The sequence below is a fragment of the Nerophis ophidion genome, linkage group LG08, assembly GCF_033978795.1.
Source record: "Nerophis ophidion isolate RoL-2023_Sa linkage group LG08, RoL_Noph_v1.0, whole genome shotgun sequence".
In the NCBI taxonomy this organism is placed as follows: domain Eukaryota; kingdom Metazoa; phylum Chordata; class Actinopteri; order Syngnathiformes; family Syngnathidae; genus Nerophis; species Nerophis ophidion.
This window is the reverse complement of record NC_084618.1, coordinates 21842593-21863803: the sequence shown is the minus strand read 5'-3', so window position 1 is coordinate 21863803 and position 21211 is coordinate 21842593. Positions and strand designations below refer to the sequence as shown.

At 42.6% G+C, this 21211-nt stretch overlaps 1 pseudogene; it reads right to left on the bottom strand.

The window, feature by feature from the left end:
* Window positions 1-21211, bottom strand: part of LOC133557152 (uncharacterized) — a 47745-nt pseudogene that overhangs the window by 11402 nt on the left and 15132 nt on the right.

Here is a 21211-nt window from a genome sequence, read left to right as displayed (position 1 = left end):
TAGATCATTAGTCATTTTTGCGAGGGCTGTCTCCGTGGAGTGATTTGCCCTGAAACCGGATTGAAAGGTGTCACATAGATTGTGTTCATTTAACTGCTCCGCAACAATTTTTTCAAGGATTTTTGAAATAAAGGGAAGGTGAGACACCGGTCGGTAGTTTACCATGAGGTCAGGATCGAGGTTAGGTCTTTTAAGAAGAGGATGAATAACCGCTTTTTTGAATGCTAGGGGAACAGTGCCCGAGGAGAGTGATAAGTTTATAATATTTAGCACTGATGGACCTAATAATACAAAGAGCTCCTTGATCAGTTTCCCAGTAAGAGGGTCAAGTAAGCATGTTGTCTGTTTTATTCCATTTACACGTTGTAACAATTCCTCTAATGTTATTTCCTCAAAACGAGAGAAACTATTTTGGAGGGCAGTATCCGCCGTATATACCATCGTGTCAGTGTTAATAGAACCCCGTTGTAGCTGGGACGCATTGTCTTTAATCTCCTTTCTAATGACTTCAATTTTCTTACTAAAGAGTTGCATAAAGTCATCAGCTGAGTGGGTTGAGCTACTGGAAGGAATCCCTTGTTGGGTTAGCGATGCTACCGTACTAAACAAAAATTTAGGATCGTTTTTATTACGGTGGATGAGATTTGAGTAATATTTAGCTTTAGCTAAGGTAAGCATGCGTTTATAAGTTATTAAACCATCACTCCATGCTTGATGGTGCACCTCAAGTTTAGTCGTGCGCCATTTGCGTTCCAGCTTTCTACATAATAATTTCTGAGCTCTAGTTTCTTCTGTAAACCACGGGGTGCGCTTTTTTGGAGCCTTTTTTAACTTTAGCGGTGCTATGTTATCAATGGTTTCGCGCAGGGTGTCGTTAAAGTTGTTAGTGAGGTTATCAATAGAGCCCACATACTTTGGGAATGGTGCCATTACCGAGGGCAGTAGGTCAGCAAGAGTTGTCGTTGTGGCTGTATTAATGTTGCGGCTGCTATAGCAGTTATTATTATTATTGGTTTGACGAACATGCGTCTGAACCTCGAATTTTATAAGGTAATGATCGGACAATACTTTAGTATACGGGAGTATCGTAACTTTGGAGACGGTGATACCCCTGACAAGCACTAGGTCTATCGTATTACAGTTGCGATGCGTGGGTTCATTTATTATTTGCGTGAGACCACAGCTATCAATTACAGTCTGGAGCGCTACGCACGGTGGGTCCGATGGGGTATTCATATGGATATTAAAGTCCCCCATTATGATTATATTATCGGCGTGTGTCACTAGATCAGCAACGAACTCTGAGAATTCATTGATAAAGTCCGAATAGGGCCCTGGGGGGCGGTAGATAACAGCCAGGTGTAGAGGCAGCGGTGTGGCAGACTTCATAGTAAGCACCTCAAACGATTTATATTTATTATTTATGTTAGGACTAAGGTTAAAGTTTTCGTTGTATATTAGTGCGACCCCCCCCACCCCTTTTAAGCGGACGGGCAATATGCGCATGTGTAAAGTTAGGAGGACATGCCTCATTTAGCGCAAAAAAGTCGTTTGGTTTAAGCCAGGTTTCGCTGAGACCGATGACGTTAAGATTGTTGTCTCTGATAATATCATTAACTAATAACGTTTTGGGAGACAATGATCTTATGTTTAAAAAACCTATATTGTAGGTAGTGGGCTGTTTTAGGGAGTTTTTGATCAAATTATCCGTAGTAGCAATATTAATAATGTTGTGTTTATTATGCCCAGTGCATTTAGTATAGTTACGACCATATCTAGGAATTGATACGACAGGAATTTTCCGATTGTTTGATTGTTGCTTTGATAAACTGCACGCATCATGGTTAGCCACCTCAGTATCGGGGATTTTCCGATTGTTTGTTTGTTGCTTTGATAAACTGCACGCATCATAGTTAGCCACCTCGGTAAAACACATGTCCAACTCTGAAACACTCAAAGCAGAAAAAACTTGTTATAATTTAACAGACTCCTTACCCAGACTAGTAGTCTCGCATTTTCCATTTAAATCCGTCTGCAGGATGGAGGGAAGTGGTGTTCTGTGGGGATTAGCCTTCTGCTTTGTTTTTAGCCCCGCTCGACATCCGCGTTTCCGATCACACCGCTGGCGTCTGCTCCGTGGACGGCCCCCGCTGCTACTATACTCCCCTGCTTCACGGGCTGCTGGATGTAGCCGCCGACGTATTCCCATGCTAGTTAGCATGTTTAGCACGCACGCGTCTATCAGTCCAAAACGGCCCGATATGTCCACATCCAGAAGTGTCTGGCGGTCGTACGTGATCACGGAGTGACCACGATGTGAGCCAGCCATAAAGTTTGTGGAATTGTCCGGTATTTCTGCCAAATGTTCCATCTTTAGCAAGAGCTCCGCCATGTCGCAGCCCGTCCGGGCGCCGCCATCTTGATTGTGGTGGTCCGCTCCTTGTAAGATCAGTGTCAAAGCTTGGTCCGCATGACTGGCAGTAAGTCGGACCCTTTTCCAGTAAGGGTTGGACTCCGCCAAGGCTGCCCTTTGTCACCGATTCTGTTCATAACTTTTATGGACAGAATTTGTAGGCGCAGTCAGGGCCTTGTGGGGATTCGGTTTGGTGGCTGCAGGATTAGGTCTCTGCTTTTTGTAGATGATGTGGTCCTGATGGCTTCAACTGGCCAGGATCTTCAGCTCTCACTTCCTCGGTTCGCAGCCAAGTGAGAAGCGATTGGGGTGAGAATCAGCACCTTCAAGTCCGAGTCCACCTGGAAAGGGTGGAGTGCCATCTCCAGGTTGGGGAGGAGATCTTTCAAATACCTAGGAGTCTTGTTTACGAGTGAGGGAAGAGTGGAATGTGAGATCGACAGGCGGATCCGTGCGGCGTCTTCAGTAATGCGGACGCTGTATCGATCCGTTGTGGTGAAGAAGGAGCTGAGCCGGAAGGCAAAGCTCTCAACTTACCGGTCGATCTACATTCCCATTCTCACCTATGGTCATGAGCTTTGGGTTATGACCGGAAAGACAAGATCACGGGTACAAGCGGCTGAAATGAGTTTCCTCTGCCGGCTCTCCCTTAGAGATAGGGTGAGAAGCTCTGTAATCCGGGAGGAGCTCAGAATAAAGCCGCTACTCCACCACATGGAGAGGAGCCAGAGGAGGTGGTTCGGGCATCTGCTCAGGATGCCACCCGAACGCCTCCCTAGGGAGGTGTTTGGGGCACGTCCGACAGGCAGGAGGCCACGGAGAAGACCCAGGAGACGTTGGGAAGACTATGTCTCCCGGCTGGCCAGGGAACGCCTCAGCTGGATGAAGTGGCTGAAGAGAGGTAAGTCTGGGCTTCTCTGCTTAGGCTGCTGCCCCTACGACCCGACCTCGGATAAGCGGAAGAAAATGGATAGATTTTTTGCATTGGGTCATTAAGATAAATGCTACGCATCGCTCCATTCAGAGTGAAATTAAAGGTCATTGACCTGATATACCCACATCGTTGACAAAGTAGCTGTACCAATATTGTCAAACTTTTAAAATGAATGCAATCTTGCTGGGGGCAATGTTCCTCATTAAACACGCGGGGCAAATCGGAGACGTCGGTGGGCCGCAGTTTGGACTCTGCTGGTCTCTTGAAAATAATTTGTTTGAACAAAATGACCGTTAGCGAGGAAAAATCCATAAATTAGCTGCACCGTTTCATAAGTTGCATGGTACAAAGCGTAGGAAAAAAGTAGCATAATAGTCCAAAAAATTGGTTGTAAAAACCCCCTTTCCATATGAGTTGGGAAATTGTTTTAGATGTAAATATAAACAGAATACAATGATTTGCAAATCATTTTCAACCCATATTCAGTTGAATATGCTACAAAGACAACATATTTGATGTTCGAATTAACTTTTTTTTTTTTTTCAAATAATCATTAACTTTAGAGTTTGATGCCAGCAACACGTGACAAAGAAGTTGGGAAAGGTGGCAATAAATACTGATAAACTTGTGAAATGCTCATCAAACACTTATTTGGAACATCCCACAGGTGTGCAAGATAATTGGGAACAGGTGGGTGCCTTTTCACAAAAAAGGATTGGGCGAGGTACACCCCTTTGTCCACAACTGCGTGAGTAAATAGTCAAACAGTTTAAAAAAAACGTTTCTCAAAGTGCAATTGCAAGAAATTTAGGGTTTTTAACATCTACAGTCCATAATATCATCAAAAGGTTCAGAGAATCTGGAGAAATCGCTCCACGTCAGCAGCATGGCCGGAAACCAACATGGAATGACCGTGACCTTTGATCCCTTGGACGGCACTGTATCAAAAACCAACATCAATCTCTAAAGGATATCACTTCAGAAAACCACTGTCACTAAATACAGTTTTTCTCTACATCTGTAAGTGTAAGTTTAAGCTCTAATATACAAAGTGAAAGCCATTTATCAACAACATCCAGAAACACAATTTCCCAACTCATATGGAAACTGGGTTTGTATAATGAATGAATGCAGCTATTGCAATCTAGTGGATGTTGAAAAATAAATAAATAAATAAAAAGATTGATTCTGTACCGAATCATGCAAAATGTGAAAAGTTGAGAGATCCTGTGGTCTGAGGTGAGTTGAGTGGGATTTTTGCTGACTTCCTGTATGTTTGACATATTTGGTGACATTTCAACATGAGTGCTGGCATTGTAAAACCCGAACCTACACTCTCCATGTGCAGCAATAAATAGACAAAAAAAATAAGCCTTTCTGTTAGCGAGCTGTCCATCAGCTTCCATTGTGCTATCCTGCAGCCTGACCCAGTTGTTCAGCATCCATCTGAAGCAGCCCCGCATCAAAGCCCTGACTGCGACCGGGCAGGCTGATGTCATCAGACACGAAACCTCATTTTGTGACCTCGCGGAAGCCTGCCTGCTGCTGACAGCTCCTATAAGTGAGCGCTGGGAGGAGAGGCGGAGAGTCGTAATGGTGTGGAAAGCCAGCACCCCCGGGAGGTGAAGGGAATGATGCAGGAGTTGCAAACAGCCGAAGTGTGGCAGCAAGGCAGAATAATCAAATTGAGAATCACTCGTTAAAAGGAAATGTTGCTATATCATAAATATATTGCGCCGTTTTCAAATGGTCATTTGTAATTTTTTTAGTGAACAGGCTGGGCAGCACGGTGGTGGAGTGGTTAATGCATCTGCCTCACAATACAAAGGTCCTGGGTTCGATCCTGCGCTCAGGATCTTTCTGTGTTGAGTTTGGCATGTTCTCCCCGTGACTGCGTGGGTACTCCGGCTTCCTTCCACCTCCAAAGACATGCACCTGGGGATAGCTTGAGTGGCAAAACTAAATTGGCCCTAGTGTGTGAATGTTGTCTGTCTATTTGTGTTGGCCCTCCGATGAGGTGGCGACTTGTCCAGAGTGTACACCGCCTTCCGCCCGAATGCAGGTGGGATATGCTTCAGCACCCCCCGCGACCCTGAAGGGAATAGAGCCGTAGAAAATGCATGGATGGATGAATAGTGAACAGGCTACTTAACACAAACCCTGATGATGCATTTGTCGATACTTGGACTATGAGATGGTTGTTTTCCCGAGATGCAAGTGAACTTGGACCGGAGATGGCATGAAGGTAAAGACTTTTATTTCAACACTATAACTGCACAAAAAAAGGCAAACAAAAGGCGTGCATAATGGCGGTACAAAAACTTGGCTGTGAAAACAAAACTCGCACTAAGGCAAAACTGTGAACATAAAAACAAAAACTTGCACTGCGGCATAAATAACGAGAAAACTTACTTGGAAAAGAACAAGAACGGGACATGGATCATTTGGCATGGATTACAAGGTGCTTAGCAGGTGATGGAGGGTGATAGATAGTGATGTTGCCAGGATGAAGAACAGAAACAGACAGGCTTAAATAATACTGTGGTGATTAGTGAAAACAGGTAAGCGAGTGCAAAACGTGAGACACGTGCGTAACATGAGGACAAGGTGAAAACTAATGAGTTGCTATGGTGACCAAGACAAACAAAAGTGCATAAAGAGTCCAAAAATAAAACCGAACATGACTAAAACAAATCATGATCAAACAGACATGACAGCATTTCACAAAACGGGAAAAATTGGACGACTAATAGTGACCCTGAGAGTCAGCTAAACAGTGTGTGCCCTCGGTCTACATGCGAGTCCTGTTCCATTTAAAGTGGAGTTGTAGTGCATGTGATATCGCAATGCATTGTGGGGACTGGGTAGCCACTGTTGCTGGACAAAGTTTTTGTTCACATGGCTGTACTGAACCAACAGTATTTTGAGAGAGAGAGAGAGACACTAACTGGATTACTATGGATCGTACGAAATAAACAAAATGAGGGACTGTACCGAAACAAACTGGACCCTGTTCCAAAGGCTCGCCACTTTATAAAAAATAAGTACAGTTAGTGGAATTGATCCATACGAGCACGTCTAATAGGCCAGATTTGAGCAAGCTGCCGAATCTGTCTGTGGAGTCAGTTTATATACAAAACCCAAAACCAGTTGGCACGTTGGGTAAATGGTAAATAAAAACAGAATACAATGATTTGCAAATCCTTTTCAACTTATATTCAACTGAATAGACTGCAAAGACAAAATATTTAACGTTCAAACTGGTAAACCTTGTCATTTTTTAGAAATATTAGCTCATTTGGAATTGTGTTTCAAAAAAGCTGGCACAAGTAGCAAAAAATAGACTGAGAAAGTTGAGGGATGCTCATCAAACACTGATTTGGAACATCCCACAGGTGAACAGGGTAGTTTGGAACAGGTGGGTGCCATGATTGGGTATACAAGCAGCTTCCATGAAATGTTCAGTCGTTCACAAACAAAGACATGGTGAGGGTCACCACTTTGCGAACAAATGCGTAAGCAAATTGTTTAAGAACAACATTTCTCAACGAGCTATTGCAAGGAATTTAGGGATTTCACCATCTACGGTCCGTAATATCATCAAAAGGATCAGAGAATCAGGAGAAATCACTACACGTAAGCGTTAATAATACGAACCTTGGATCCCTCAAAATGCGACATCGGTGTGTAAATATCACCACATGGGCTCAGAAACACTTAAAAAAAAAACATCCATCCATCCATTTTCTGCCGCTTATTCCCGCACTGTCAGTAATTACAGTTTGTCGCTACATCTGTGAGTGCAAGTTAAAACTACTATGCAAAGCCAAAGCCATTTATCAACAACACCCAGAAACGCCGCCGACTTCGCTGGGCCCGAGCTCGTCTAAGATGAACTGATGCAAAGTGGAAAAGTGTTCTGTGGTCTGACGAGTCCACATTTCAAATATTTTTTGGGGAAACTATGGACGTCGTGTCCTCCAGAACAAAGAGGAAAATAACCATCCAGATTGTTCTAGGCGTAAAGTTGAAAAGCCAGCATCTGTGATGGTATGGGGGTGCATTAGTGCCCAAGGCATGGGTAACTTACACCTCTGTGAAGGCACCATTTTGCTAATTAGCGTTACACGTAATATTTCCGAACTATTGAGCGGGGAAATAATATTGCACCAGCTCTGATACGATTGAGAAAAACTTTGAGTCGTTAGATAAGAAGGCCCTTCATCGTTACAAAGAGGAAACAGTCGTAATTGTGTGAATGCACCAAAGCATTCACACATATGGTTTTCTACACCAAAATTCATCCATTCATTCTTCTACTACTTATTCTCCAGATTTTGGTGCGTTCGACCTTCCACATTTTTCACCCGATTCAAACCAGTCCAACTTAAAACTGTTCAGCCTATTTGGGAATAGTGGGCTTTCCCTTGACAAATTCCCAAAATTCCCAGATTTCCCAAAATTCCAGCTTTTCTGGGACATTTTTCGCATTCACAATGAATTAGCCATTTTTCAAACGTTCACCTTTTCCACATATTTCAGCCTATTCAAACAAGTCCACCTTCAACACATTCCACCATTCTGGAAATTCAAACTATATTTTTTTCAAGTTCAAAAAGATTCCAGGATTTTCCAGAATTCCTGCTTTACAAAAGCCCTATTAGTACCCTTTTTTCGGGCAAATATTCCTTCTACTCCCTTTTCAACACATTTCAACTGTTCCACCGTCAAAACATTCCAATTAATCGGGACAAAAATTAAAGTTGTTTTTTAAAAAGGAAAAATTCCCTGTTTTCGCGAAATTCCGTAATAACATTTCTCAATTCAAATGGTAAATGGGTTGTACTTGTATAGGGCTTTTTTACCTTTTTTTAAAAACTCAAAGCGCTTTGACATTATTTCCACATTCACACACTGATGACGGGAGCTGCCATGCAAGGCGCTAACCTGGTCCCATCAGTAGCAAGGGTGAAGTGTCTTGCTCAAAGACACAACGGACGTGCCTAGGATGGTAGAAGGTGGGGATTGAACCAAGAACCATCTGGTTGCTGGCACAGCCAATCTCCCAACCTCGCCACACTGTCCCCCACGTTCAACATGGTCCTACAAACCCCGTTTCCATATGAGTTGGGAAATTGTGTTAGATGTAAATATAAACGGAATACAAGTATTTGCAAATTCTTTTCAACTTATGTTCAATTCAATGCACTACAAAGACAACATATTTGATGTTCAAACTCATAAACTTTATTTTTTTTTGCAAATAATAAATGACTTAGAATTTCATGGCTGCAACACGTGCCAAAGTAGTTGGGAAAGGGCATGTTCACCACTGTGTTACATCACCTTATCTTTTAACAACACTCAATAGACATTTGAGAACAGAGGAAACTAATTGTTGAAGCTTTGAAAGTGGAATTCTTTCCCATTCTTGTTTTATGTAGAGCTTCAGTCGTTCAACAGTCCGTGGTCTCTGCTGTCGTATTTTACGCTTCATAATGCGCCACTTATTTTCGATGGGAAACAGGTCTGAACTTCAGGCGGGCCAGGAAAGTACCCGCACTCTTTTTTTACGAAGTGAACACTTGTCTTGCTAAAATAAGCAGGGGCGTCCATGATAACGTTGCTTGGATGGCAACATATGTTGCTCCATAACCTGTATGGACCATTTAGCATTAATGGTGCCTTCACAGATGTGCTAATTACCCATGCCATGGGCAGTAATACACCCCCATACCATCACAGATGCTGGCTTTTGAACTTTGCGCCTATAACAACCCGAATGGTTATTTTCCTCTTTGTTCTGGAGGACACCACGTCCTCTGTTTCCAAATACAATTTGAAATGTGGCCTCATCAGACCACAGAACACCTTTCCACTTTGCATCAGTCCATCTTAGATGAGCTCGGGCCCAGAGAAGCCGGTGGCGTTTCAGGATATTGTTGATAAATGGGTTTGGCTTTGCATAGTATAGTTTTAACTTGCACTTACAGATGTAGCGACCAACTGTAGTTACTGACAGTGGTTTTCTGAAGTGTTCCTGAGCCCACGTGGTGATATCCTTTACACACTGATGTCGGTTTTTAATGCAGTACCGCCTGAGGGATCAAAAGTCTGTAACCTCATCGCTTATGTGCAGTGATTTGTCCAGATTCCCTGAACTTTTTGATGAGTTTACGGACCGTAGATGGTAAAATCCCTAAATTCCTTGCAATAGCTCGTTGAGAAATGTTGTTCTAAAACTGTTCAACAATTTGCTTACATAGTGGTGACCCTCGCCCCATCCTTGTTTGTGAATTACTTAGCATTTCATGGAAGCTGCTTTTATACCCAATCATGGCACCCACCTGTTCCCAGATAGCCTGCACACCTGTGGGATGTTCCATATAAGTGTTTGATGAGCATTCCTCAACTTTATCAGTATTTATTGCCACCTTTCCCAACTTTTTTTTCACGTGTTGCTGGCATCAAATTCTGAAGTTAATGATTATTTGCAACAACAAAAAAATGTTTATCAGTTTGAACATCAAATATGTTGTCTTTGTAGCATATTCAACTGAATATGGGTTGAAATTTATTTGCAAATTATTGTATTCCATTCATCATTGTATATCATTTATATTAACATCTAACACAATCTCCCAACTCATATGGAAACGGAGTTTGTATTTCAACATTTCTGGACTGATTTGAAAAATTCCAACACCAACCATTTTAACTTCTTCAAACCATTCAGGGTTTGTTTTTTTTTCACCATTTTCAAAACAATTCCAGCTTTCCCCGAACTACCCAAAATGTTGGGGACATTCCCATTGAAATCCATGGGACGTTCTTCAAAGATCCACAACTCTCACATTTTTCATCTGATTGAAACTGTTCCAACTTTGAAATATTAGGCCTGTTTGGGATTTGTGTGTTTTACTTCAACGATTCAAAAAAAAAAAATCCCAGGATTTCATTGCAACTTCAACATTGGAGCAATCACAGGCAATTCCTTCAGGTTTTGTCTCATCTAGTTGGATGTAAGGTCCCGTACAAGATCGACAAGTCTTAGTGGAGCATAGACCATGCACGGAATTTTACTCTTAATGTTTTGTTGTAGTGATGTTCGGTTTTGTTTTTTGGACACTCAGTTCCTGTTTTTGCACTTCCTGGTTTGTTTTGTTACCATAGCAACTCATCAGTTTTCACCTGTCCTCATGTCTCGCACCCGTTTTCACGGATTATGTCACTGATATTTAAGCCTGTCTTACTCACGCCATAGTGCAAGTTTTCGTTTTCTGTAGTCAAGTTTGTTCTCCGCTATTGTGCGCACCTTTTTTTTGCTTTCTTTTTTTGTAGTTTGTTAATGTTAAAATAAATCAAGTACTTACATTCACGCCTTGCTCGCGCCAGCTTTCCTTTGCCTCGGAAAAACAATCCACGTCCAAGTCCAAGTCGTGACACTCGATGTCTCATACCCGCACTTTAATGAACTACCTAATTGGTCAACCCAGCCCATTTTACACATTCAAATTCATAAACGTCAAGATAGCTATGGCGGCTTTGTTTGTGACGTTCATCTCTATAAACCCAGTGGACATGGTGTCGTCAAGCCAGTCTAATTCACTCCCAGAAATGATGCGACCCGGTAATCACGGATAACCAATCTAAGGTCATCTCGGCGCACTCTGACTGTAAGGCAGGATTGGGAGAATGACGTTCTCATTTTTGTTTTATGTGGAGGCTACAGTCCGAATAAGAGAAGTGAGCACAATGTATCAATGCAACTACTATCCAAGTTCTTCAGGCAAGCGCATCAAGTTAATGCAAAGTGGGGCTGTTATTTATTTTCAATAATTGTTTTACTTTCAAAATGATCGGAAGAAACACGACATCGTCGGCACGTCACATCTCGGTTGATTGTAGCAATCCATGCTCGCCAGAAAATACGTTCAGGAATTGCGATACAAGCTCGTAATATCTCTCCCGCTTTGATTGTGGCAGCTGACAATGGCACACGTCGTCGGCATCATTAATATTATTGGATAAATTATGGGTGACAATTAGCGTCTCTGCTCTTCATAATGATAACGGCAATGCATTGTGGGAAATGTGAATACATTTGGACCCATCAATAATCACACCTACGCTGCTTAAAACTCTGAAGTCTATTTCATCGCCCACAAAAAATATCGGTTTCTCAGCAGTGGTCCGTATGGGCCGCAGAAGTAGTACTCTGTTGTAATACACTTTTCCACCACTGGTGGCAGTAATGACAATATCGAACCAGAGCAGTGTACAGAGAGAGTATGGCCAAGTCTGTTTCAAAGTTGAAAACACGTGAGGGGCTTATGACCATTCATTTAGGAGATCTTTCTTATGGTTTCGGGAGGAGTGTTGACGGCACAGACCACCAGAAGGCGAAGTTGTTCTATGATTTATTATAGGTATAAATATATATATATATATATATATGTATATACAAAATACCGAAACAATAATACTTAAACTAAGGAAATGGAGTGTGACTAAATTCAAGCGTGTGTATGGTGTGAGACTATGTGTAAGAATTAGGGGACGGTGTGGTTGCCGTGCCAGCAACCTGAGGGTTCCTGGTCCGATCCCCACCTGCTACCAACCTCGTCATGTCCGGTGTGTCCTTGGGCAAGACACTTCACCCTTGCTCCTGATTTTGGTTAGGGCCTTGCATGGCAGCTCCCGCCATCAGTGTGTGAATGTGGGTGTGAATGTGGAAATACTGTCAAAGCGCTTTGAGTACCTTGAAGGTAGAAAAGCGCTATACAAGTATAACCCATTTAACATTTACCTATTAAAAGGCCTACTGAAACGAGATTTTCTTACTTAAACGGGGTTAGCAGGTCCATTCTATGTGTCTAACTTGATAATTTCGCGATATTGCCATATTTTTTGCTGAAAGGATTTAATACAGAACATCGACGATAAAGTTCGCAATTTTTGGTCGCTAATAAAAAAGCCTTGCCTGTACCGGAAGTAGCAGACGATGTGCGCGTGACGTCACGGGTTGTGGAGCTCCTCACATCCTCACATTGTTTACAATCATAGCCACCAGCAGCGAGAGCGATTCGGACAGAGAAAGCGACAATTTCCCCATTAATTTGAGCGAGGATGAAAGATTTGTGAATGAGGATAGTGAGAGAGAACTACTAGAAAAAAAAAAGAAATAAAATGGCAAGGGCAGTGGGAGCGATTCAGATGTTATTAGACACATTTACTAGAATAATTCTGGAAAATCCCTTATCTGCTTATTGTGTTACTAGTGTTTTAGTGAGATTATATGGTACCTGAAAGTCGGAGGGGTGTGGCCACGGGTGTGGTGACCGCCAGTGTCTCCGGTGGGAGGAGGTAAGAGAGTCCGCAGCTGCAGGAGGACGCAAGCTCCGCTCATGTCTACCGTAAGAGCCGACTTATTACCACAATTTTCTCACCGAAACCTGACGGTTGACATGTGGTCGGGAACCATGCTCGCTTGAACGCTCTGTTCCATAGTAAAGCTTCACCTTCGGGAATGTACACAAGGAAACACCGGCTGTGTTTGTGTTGCTAAAGGCAGCTGCATTACACAGCTTCCCACCTACATCTTTCTTCTTTGACGTCTCCATTATTAATTGAACAAATTGCAAAAGATTCAGCAACACAGATGTCAAGAATACTGTGTAATTATCCGATTAAAGTAGCCTACTTATAGCTTGGATTGGGCTGGAAAAAAATGTCCGATACAATCCAAAGACGTCATGCGTCATCATACCGGCGTTTTCAACAGGATACTTCGCGCAAAATTTAAAATTGCAATTTAGTAAACTAAAAAGGCCGTATTGGCATGTGTTGCAATGTTAATATTTCATCATTGATATATAAACTATCAGACTGCGTGGTTGGTAGTAGTGGCTTTCAGTAGGCCTTTAATTAACTGCTGTGTATTACCGCAGTAATGAGCGAGAGGCGGAAGGTCACGGGTTAGAAAGGCATGCTCGAATATCCGTGAGGCAAGCAGGAAGTCAGGGGCGGTAGCGGGGCGCAGGAGGTCCGTGTCCATGCGGGAGTTCGAGATCCAAGAGGAAGTCAGGGAAAACAGAAGGGACGCGGGGTGAAACAGCTCGTTGACGCGGGAAGGAAGGCAGACTGGCTACAGGAACAGATGGTTACATTCTGGCCCGGGATAGCAGGTTGAACAGGCTGATTAGCGCAGATCTGATAATTAGCTCCAGGTGTGCTGATTGCTGCCGGCCGTAGTGACGCGTGAGGAGATGAGCGGCCGTGGGCGTGTCCCGAGGTGCGCTCTGCGGCTTTACTGAAGAATGCACTTTGGCCGTGACAATCCTCTGGGCATACTCTCTCTGATTGGTTAAAATCCCCCCATTTGAGTACTGTGGGCCATGTTGCTTCCAAAGTTTTGGACATACTCTCTATGGTCAGGGGTGCCCATTACGTCGATCGCGAGCTACCAGTCGACCGCGGGGGGTGTGTCAGTCGATCTCCAGCCAGGCTTTTAAAAAAAATAGACCTAAAAATTTGTGATCATCAATATTCACCAAGACGTCACTTAAATGACATTCACGGTACCGGAGGGTCTTGTGAGATGACGCTGGCTGCTGCAAGATCATTATTATGAAAATATGACCGAGAGGAAGGTGAGAAACACTTTTTATTTCAACAGACTCTCGCGCCGTACCTTCCGTCAAAACTCTAAAGGCCGACTGCACATTTCCTATCTTCACAATAAAAGCCCTGCTTCATGCTGCCTGCGCTAACTAAATACAGAGTCTCGGAAAACTGGCGTGCACAAGCGATCCCTCAGAAAGCTGGCGTGCACATCACTTGTGCACACCAGCTTTCCGAGACTCTTATTTTGTTAGCGCAGTCAGCATGAAGCAGGGCTTTTATTGTGAAGATAGGAAATGTGCAGTCGGCCTTTAGAGTTTTGACGGAAGGGACGGCGCGAAAGTCTGTTGAAATAAAAAGTGTTTCTCGCCTTCCTCTCTGTCATTTTTTCATAATAATGAACTGGCAGCAGCCAGCGTCATCTCACAAGACCCTCGGGTGCCGTGAATGTCAATCAAGCAAGCTATGGAATTTGCCGCCAATGTTTTTCTTGTAAAGTGTATGGAAGCTGGATGAATTAGATGCCAAAAACCAACCACTTTCATGTGGTATTGTACAGAAAGGACAACTTTTTTTCTCCTCCATTTGAAAATGTGGGCGTTATCATCATTACTGTCTGATTCCAATCAATGCAAGTCATCAGAATCAGGTAATACACCAACTTATATTCTTGTCTTTGTGAAAGAAAGACATCTATATGTGTTACACATGCTTGTATTATCATTAAACACATTTAACTTGTTTACAAAAATGTCTCTTTCATAAATAAATAAATATAAATGATATATATAAATGAGGTAGATCCCCTCGAGTTGGTCAATTGAAAAGTAGCTCGCCTGCAGAAAAAGTGTGGGCACCCCTGCTCTATGGACACGGCTCTGAATCAAACAAACAGAAAAAGTTTGGAGCTAAAGTCATACAGAAGTTTTTTAAGCGCATAAATTATGACTAAAGTGGTGAAAGCTGTGTTTTTAATTTGCCCTTACATTCTGACACGCTGCCGCCAGAAGAGTATGCTTGGGAGACATAATGAGGGTAGGAAAGTAAACCAAACAGAGCAAAAGTGAATCTTACACTCTAACATATTACAGTATATATTTGTAGCAGACAAAGCCACTAGACTCAACAACTGACTAATGGAGACAAAGTAGTAAAAAAGGGCAAGAACATGTGCTGTGCATAAAAGTGTCTTACGCGGCTGCTTCCCAGTGGAATAGGCTGACTTGTGTATTTAAGGGGTCAAAAAAATAAAAGGGTTTAAAAAAACTATGTCTAGAGAGATACTACACTAGTTGGTTTTTTATGGATGTATTGTAATACTGCTTTTATGTATAACATTTTATATGCATATCTTTTTTGCTCTTGATATTTTTTGTGTTTTAGTGCCTGTAAAATGGCAGTAAAACGGCTGATCGCACAAAACAGAAGTCATGGTCATGGTCCCACGAGCTGCTGAAGCGTAGGGATGATACTCGAAACCGGTTTTCCAGGTTGTTCGATAAGAAAAGAACCGAGTCCTCGGACTCAAACTCCTTTTTGATAACCGGTACCCGTTATGGAGACCACTATAGTAAAGAAAAAGAGTTGGTTCTTTATTCGAATCCGTCCCGACCAGAATGCTCCGTGAGACATCACAAGAAACGACGTCACGTAGCTCAGTTATTAGGCGCAGATAGCGATAGCAGGAAAACAACGGACGGGAAAAAGCGCTCCAAGGTGTAATAAAGTTCAAAACAGAAGATATAATCCAATGAATAACTTTACTGAGGGATTTGAGCAGGGTACAAACACATGACCAACACTTTTACGACCAACCAGGCTAGCAACGCACCTCCTTTACGGCAGCTGTCGCAACGTTCTTAAAGCAACCACAGCACAAACATATATATACAACATATCCCCCTTTTTTAACTTTTGTTTTACTTTCCTTGTAAACAAAGCAAAATCACACTGTATATGTGTTGACAGTCTAATTATAAATAATGCAGACGAGGCGTGTTGGCTGAGTTCTTGACGTTTACTGCCGGTAGAGATGCGCGGTTTGCGGTCTCATCACCGCGGGTCGGGCGGGTGACATGACGAAAAAATCGATTTTAATTAGATTCGGGTGGGTGGCGGTTGAACCATTCGGAAATATTTGATATACATGGTTCTGTGATCGGTATCCTTTACCATTCAAAGAGCAATTAAAGACCCGCGTCACAAAGCAAAGAAGACAATAGGAGACGCTAATATTCTCTAGAATGACTGCCGGCAGTCACCCAGATAATAAGTATTAGGGCGTGCTATGAAGTCATTGGCTTTGTCGCCTTCTACAGCATGTACAACCTGCTTGTCAGTCCAGCAACATGTGTGTGGCTTCCACTGACACACGCACACGACTGCAAGGCATACTGGGTGACACAGAGTACACTAATGGTTGTGATATAAACAATTTTAACACTCTTAGTAATATGTGCCACGCTGTGAAGCCACACCAAACAAGATTGACAAATATATTTCGGCAGAACATCCTCCCAATGATGCAACATAAACGCAACACAACAAATACCCAGAATCCATTGTATCCATGACAATACCTGACTATTTTATACACTCCGTGCGTCGGTAAGGTGGGCGGAGTGTAAAATATATTCAGGAAGTGTCACGGATGCAAAGGATTCTGCCCCTCCATGTTCAAACTGCGTCCACAGTGCAGTGTTTTAAGTCTCGTCTTAAGACCCACTTTTATTATTTGGCTTTTAACACTACGTGAGTTGTGTGGTCCTCTGTCCTCTGTTGTCCTCTGTTGTCATCTGTGTTTTTTATACACTTTGATTTCTATTTTACTGTTTTAATTGATTTTACCCTTTAAAATAGTTTTTAATCATATTTGTTTTTATATTGTTTTTTTTATATTGGTTTTATATTTATTTATTTTTTGTTTTTATTCAGTCATTGGTGGAGCATAATATTGTTTTTTTTAATATTGTTTTTAACAAGGCTGTGCAGCACTTTGGAAACGTTATTGTTGTTTAAATGTGCTATATAAATAAAGTGGATTGGATTGGATTGTGTTGCGTTTCTGTTGTGTTACTGGGAGGATGTTCTCCCGAAATGTGTTTGTCAATCTTGTTTGGTGTGGCTTCACAGCGTGGCGCATATTACTAAGAGTGTTAAAATTGTTTATATCACAACCATTAGTGTACTCTGTGTCACCCAGTATGCCTTGCAGTCGTGTGCGTGTGTCTGCGGAAGCCACACACAACATGTTGCTGGACTGACAAGCAGATCGTACATTCTGCAGAAGGCGACAAAGCCAATGGCTTCATAGCACGCCTTAATACTTATTAACTGGGTGACTGCCGGCAGTCATTCTAGAGCAGGGGTGTCAAACTCAAATACAGAGTGGGCAAAAAATTTAAACGGAACAAAGCCGCGGGCCAAGGTTGAACAAATTAACCTTTTAATAGGGACCCAAAAGAGTTTTGCATTAAATATTGAACAAGCAAGGCTTATATAACTTTAGTGACAAGCAAAATCCAGTTTCAAATAATAATAATATAAAAAATATCAATGGCATATCAAATAAAATGTAAATAAAAATGTAATGCCTTTTTTTTGTATTTGCAATCTTCTGAGGTAAATATATATATTTTTTCCACAGGCTAGTAATAAATTTTAAAATAAAATAACAATAATGAATGAACCAAACATTCAAGCCTTGAAGTAGCAAGAGAAAATGCATGAATAAAACGTTAATTATTGGTTAGTTTGCTGGAAGTTTCCCAGAAGAGTTAGTGCTGCAAGGGGTTATGGGTACTTGTTCTGTTGTGTTACGGTGCAGGTGTTCACCCGAAATGTGTTTGTCATTCTTGTTTGGTGTGGGTTCACAGTGTGGCGCATATTTGTAACAGTGCTAAAGTTGTTTATACGGCCACCCTCAATGTGACATGTATGCCTGTTGACCAAGTATGCCTTGCATTCACTTGTGTGTGTGTGTGTAAAAGCCACAAATATTATGTGACAGGCTGTTAGTATGGAGGAAAAGCGGACATGACGACAGGTTGTAGAGAACGCTAAAGGCAGTGCCTTAAATGCACGCCCCCAATATAGTAATCCAGGTGGAAATCGGTAGAAATTCGGGAGAATGGTTGCCCCGGGAGATTTTCGGGAGGGGCACTGAACTTCGGGAGTCTACCGGGAAACTTAGGAGGGTTGGCAAGTATGAGTATTAGTGGTGAATGCGGTGTTAGAGCGGCACTGACGCTGTATAACACCGGCGGGCCAGCTCTAATGCTAAATTGATATTGCCTCAAGGGCCAATTTAAATTACACGGCGGGCCAAATTTGGCCCGCGGGCCAGAATTTGACACCCATGTTCTAGAGAATATTAGCATCTCCTATTGTCTTCTTCGCTTTGTGACACGGATCCTAAATTGCTCTTTGAATGGTAAAAGATACCAATCCCAGAACCATGTATATCAAATATTTCCGAATGGTTCAACCGCCACCCGCCCGGATCTAATTAAAATCTTTTTATTCGTCATGTCACCTGCCCGACCCGCAGATGAGACCGCTAACCGCGCATCTCTAGTGGGCACTCCTGGTTAATACAATCTATACTAAATTTGTGAAAAAATTAAGTAAACAGTGATTACAAGTTTAAAGATAAATACATAAAGACTGTGGTAACAAAATGACAAATACTAAATAAATGCAGGATGTGGATTACATGCATATTAAATAGTACAGTGTCGTATGATGTACACGATGGCTTTCCCCTCCCTGGTGGCGTCCATATACGTGTGAAAACAGCAGGCGGTGAGGCCGGCGACCCCTCCGCAGTCTGAGACTTCATCGTACATTAGCGCCTTGATGGAACTGGTGTGCGGAAGGTCCCAGTAGGGCCGCTGGGAGCGCTGGGTCTGATATTGCTGCTGACAGACACCGGCGGCGGTAACGTGGGAGCTTGATTATTACCGCTGACACTTTACAAATACGGAGCACACAGACGAGCGTGAGCCCCGGGAGAGATGCTTGCGGAGAGGTAATGGAGGCCTGGGCAAACAAGAGCTTTATTGAAATCACCGCCAAAGATGGAGGGCAGCTCCGTGACTGTCTGCGTTTGCGCTTTGGAAAAAAAGTACATATTGACATGAGTCACAGCATTAAAGAGCAGCGGGAGACCTTTTCCGTGGGGACAGCTCGTCACTCTTTGAGATGACAGCTGGTACAGGGTCTCCAGGGAGAACCCTCGCTGTTAATACAAACCCCGTTTCCATATGAGTTGGGAAATTATGTTAAAGGTAAATATAAACGGAAAACAATGGTTTGCAAATCCTTTTCAACTCATATTCAATTGAATGCACTACAAAGACAAGATATTTGATGTTCGAACTCAAACTTTATTTATTTTTTTGCGAATAATTAATTTAGAACTTCATGGCTGCAACAAGTGCCAAAGTAGTTGGGAAAGGGCATGTTCACCACTGTGTTACATCACTTTTTTCTTTTAACAACACTCAATAAACGTTTGGGAACTGAGGAAACTAATTGTTGAAACTTTGAAAATGGAATTCTTTCCCATTCTTGTTTTATGTAGAGCTTCAGTCGTTCAACAGTCTCCGCTGTCGTATTTTACGCTTCATAATGCGACACACATTTTCGATGGGAGACAGGTCTGGACTGCAGGCAGGCCAAGAAAGTACCCGCACTCGTTTTTTACAAAGCCACACTGTTGAAACACGTGGCTTGGCATTGTCTTGCTGAAATAAGCAGGGGCGTCCATGAAAAAGACGGCGCTTAGATGGGAGCATATGTTGTTTCAAAACCTGTATGTACCTTTCAGCATTAATAGTGCCTTCACAGATATGGAAGTTACCCATGCCTTGGGCACTAATGCACCCCCATACCATCACAGATGCTGGCTTTTGAACTTTGCGTCGATAACAGTCTGGATGGTTCGCTTCCCCTTTGGTCCGGATGATACGATGTTGAATATTTCCAAAAACAATTTGAAATGTGGACTTGTCAGACCACAGAACACTTTTCCACTTTGCATCAGTCCATCTTAGATGATCTCGGGCCCAGAAAAGCCGGAAGCTTTTCTGGATGTTGTTGATAAATGGCTTTCGCTTTGAATGGTAGAGCTTTAACTTGCACTTACAGATGTAGCGACAAACTGTATTTAGTGACAGTGGTTTTCTGAAGTGTTCCTGAGCCCATGTGGTGATATCCTTTGATTGACGTCCGTTTTTGATACAGGGCCGTCTGAGGGATCAAAGGTCACGGTCATTCATTGTTGGTTTCCGGCCATGCCGCTTACGTGGAGTGATTTCTCCAGATTCTCTGAACCTTTTGATGATATTATGGACCGTAGATGTTGAAATCCCTAAATGTATTGCAATTGCACTTTAAGAAATGTTGTTCTTAAACTGTTTAACTATTTAGTCTTGCATTTGTGGACAAAGGGGTGTACCTCGCCCCATCCTTTCTTGTGAAAGACTGAGCATTTTTTGGGAAGCTGTTTTTATACCCAGTCATGGGACCCACCTGTTCCCAATTAGCCGGCACACCTGTGGGATGTTCAAAATAAGTCTTTGATGAGCATTTCTAAACTTTATCAGTATGTATTGCCACCTTTCCCAACTTCTTTGTCACGTGTTGCTGGCATAAAATTCTAAAGTTAATTATTTGCGGGGGAAAAAAGTTTATCAGTTTGAACATCAAATATGTTGTCTTTGGAGCATATTCAACTGTATATGGGTTGAAAATTACTTGCAAATCATTGTATTCCGTTTATATTTACATCTAACACAATTTCCCAACTCATATGGAAACGGGGTTTGTAAATCTGCCAATGACAGTGTGAACGCTCACGATTGACAGTCGATCAATGCACCCCGCCCCCCCGGCTGGGATAGGCTCCATCCCCTTAACAGGGAGATACTGAGTAAAGAAAACCAATGACTGCTCCCTTTGTGTCTATTTTTACATTGTTTCGCTCTCCTGGCCTCATCTTCTTGGAGCTGGAAGGTGGCCATTCAGTCATTGTTGAATAGGTCTGATATTCTCTATTCTCTCCTGCAAGTGACCTTTTCTTGCTCCGTTTGTGCTGAATGTGTGGCATCTGATTAGGGAGTCTCCCCTCAAGCCGCCCCGTGGCAGTTATTCTGGGCACGTCTGACAAGCAGCAGTGAGTCTGGGAAGAACGCTCAGCATGGACACTTAGTAGCCCACTGCTCCGGGTTGCCTCTGGA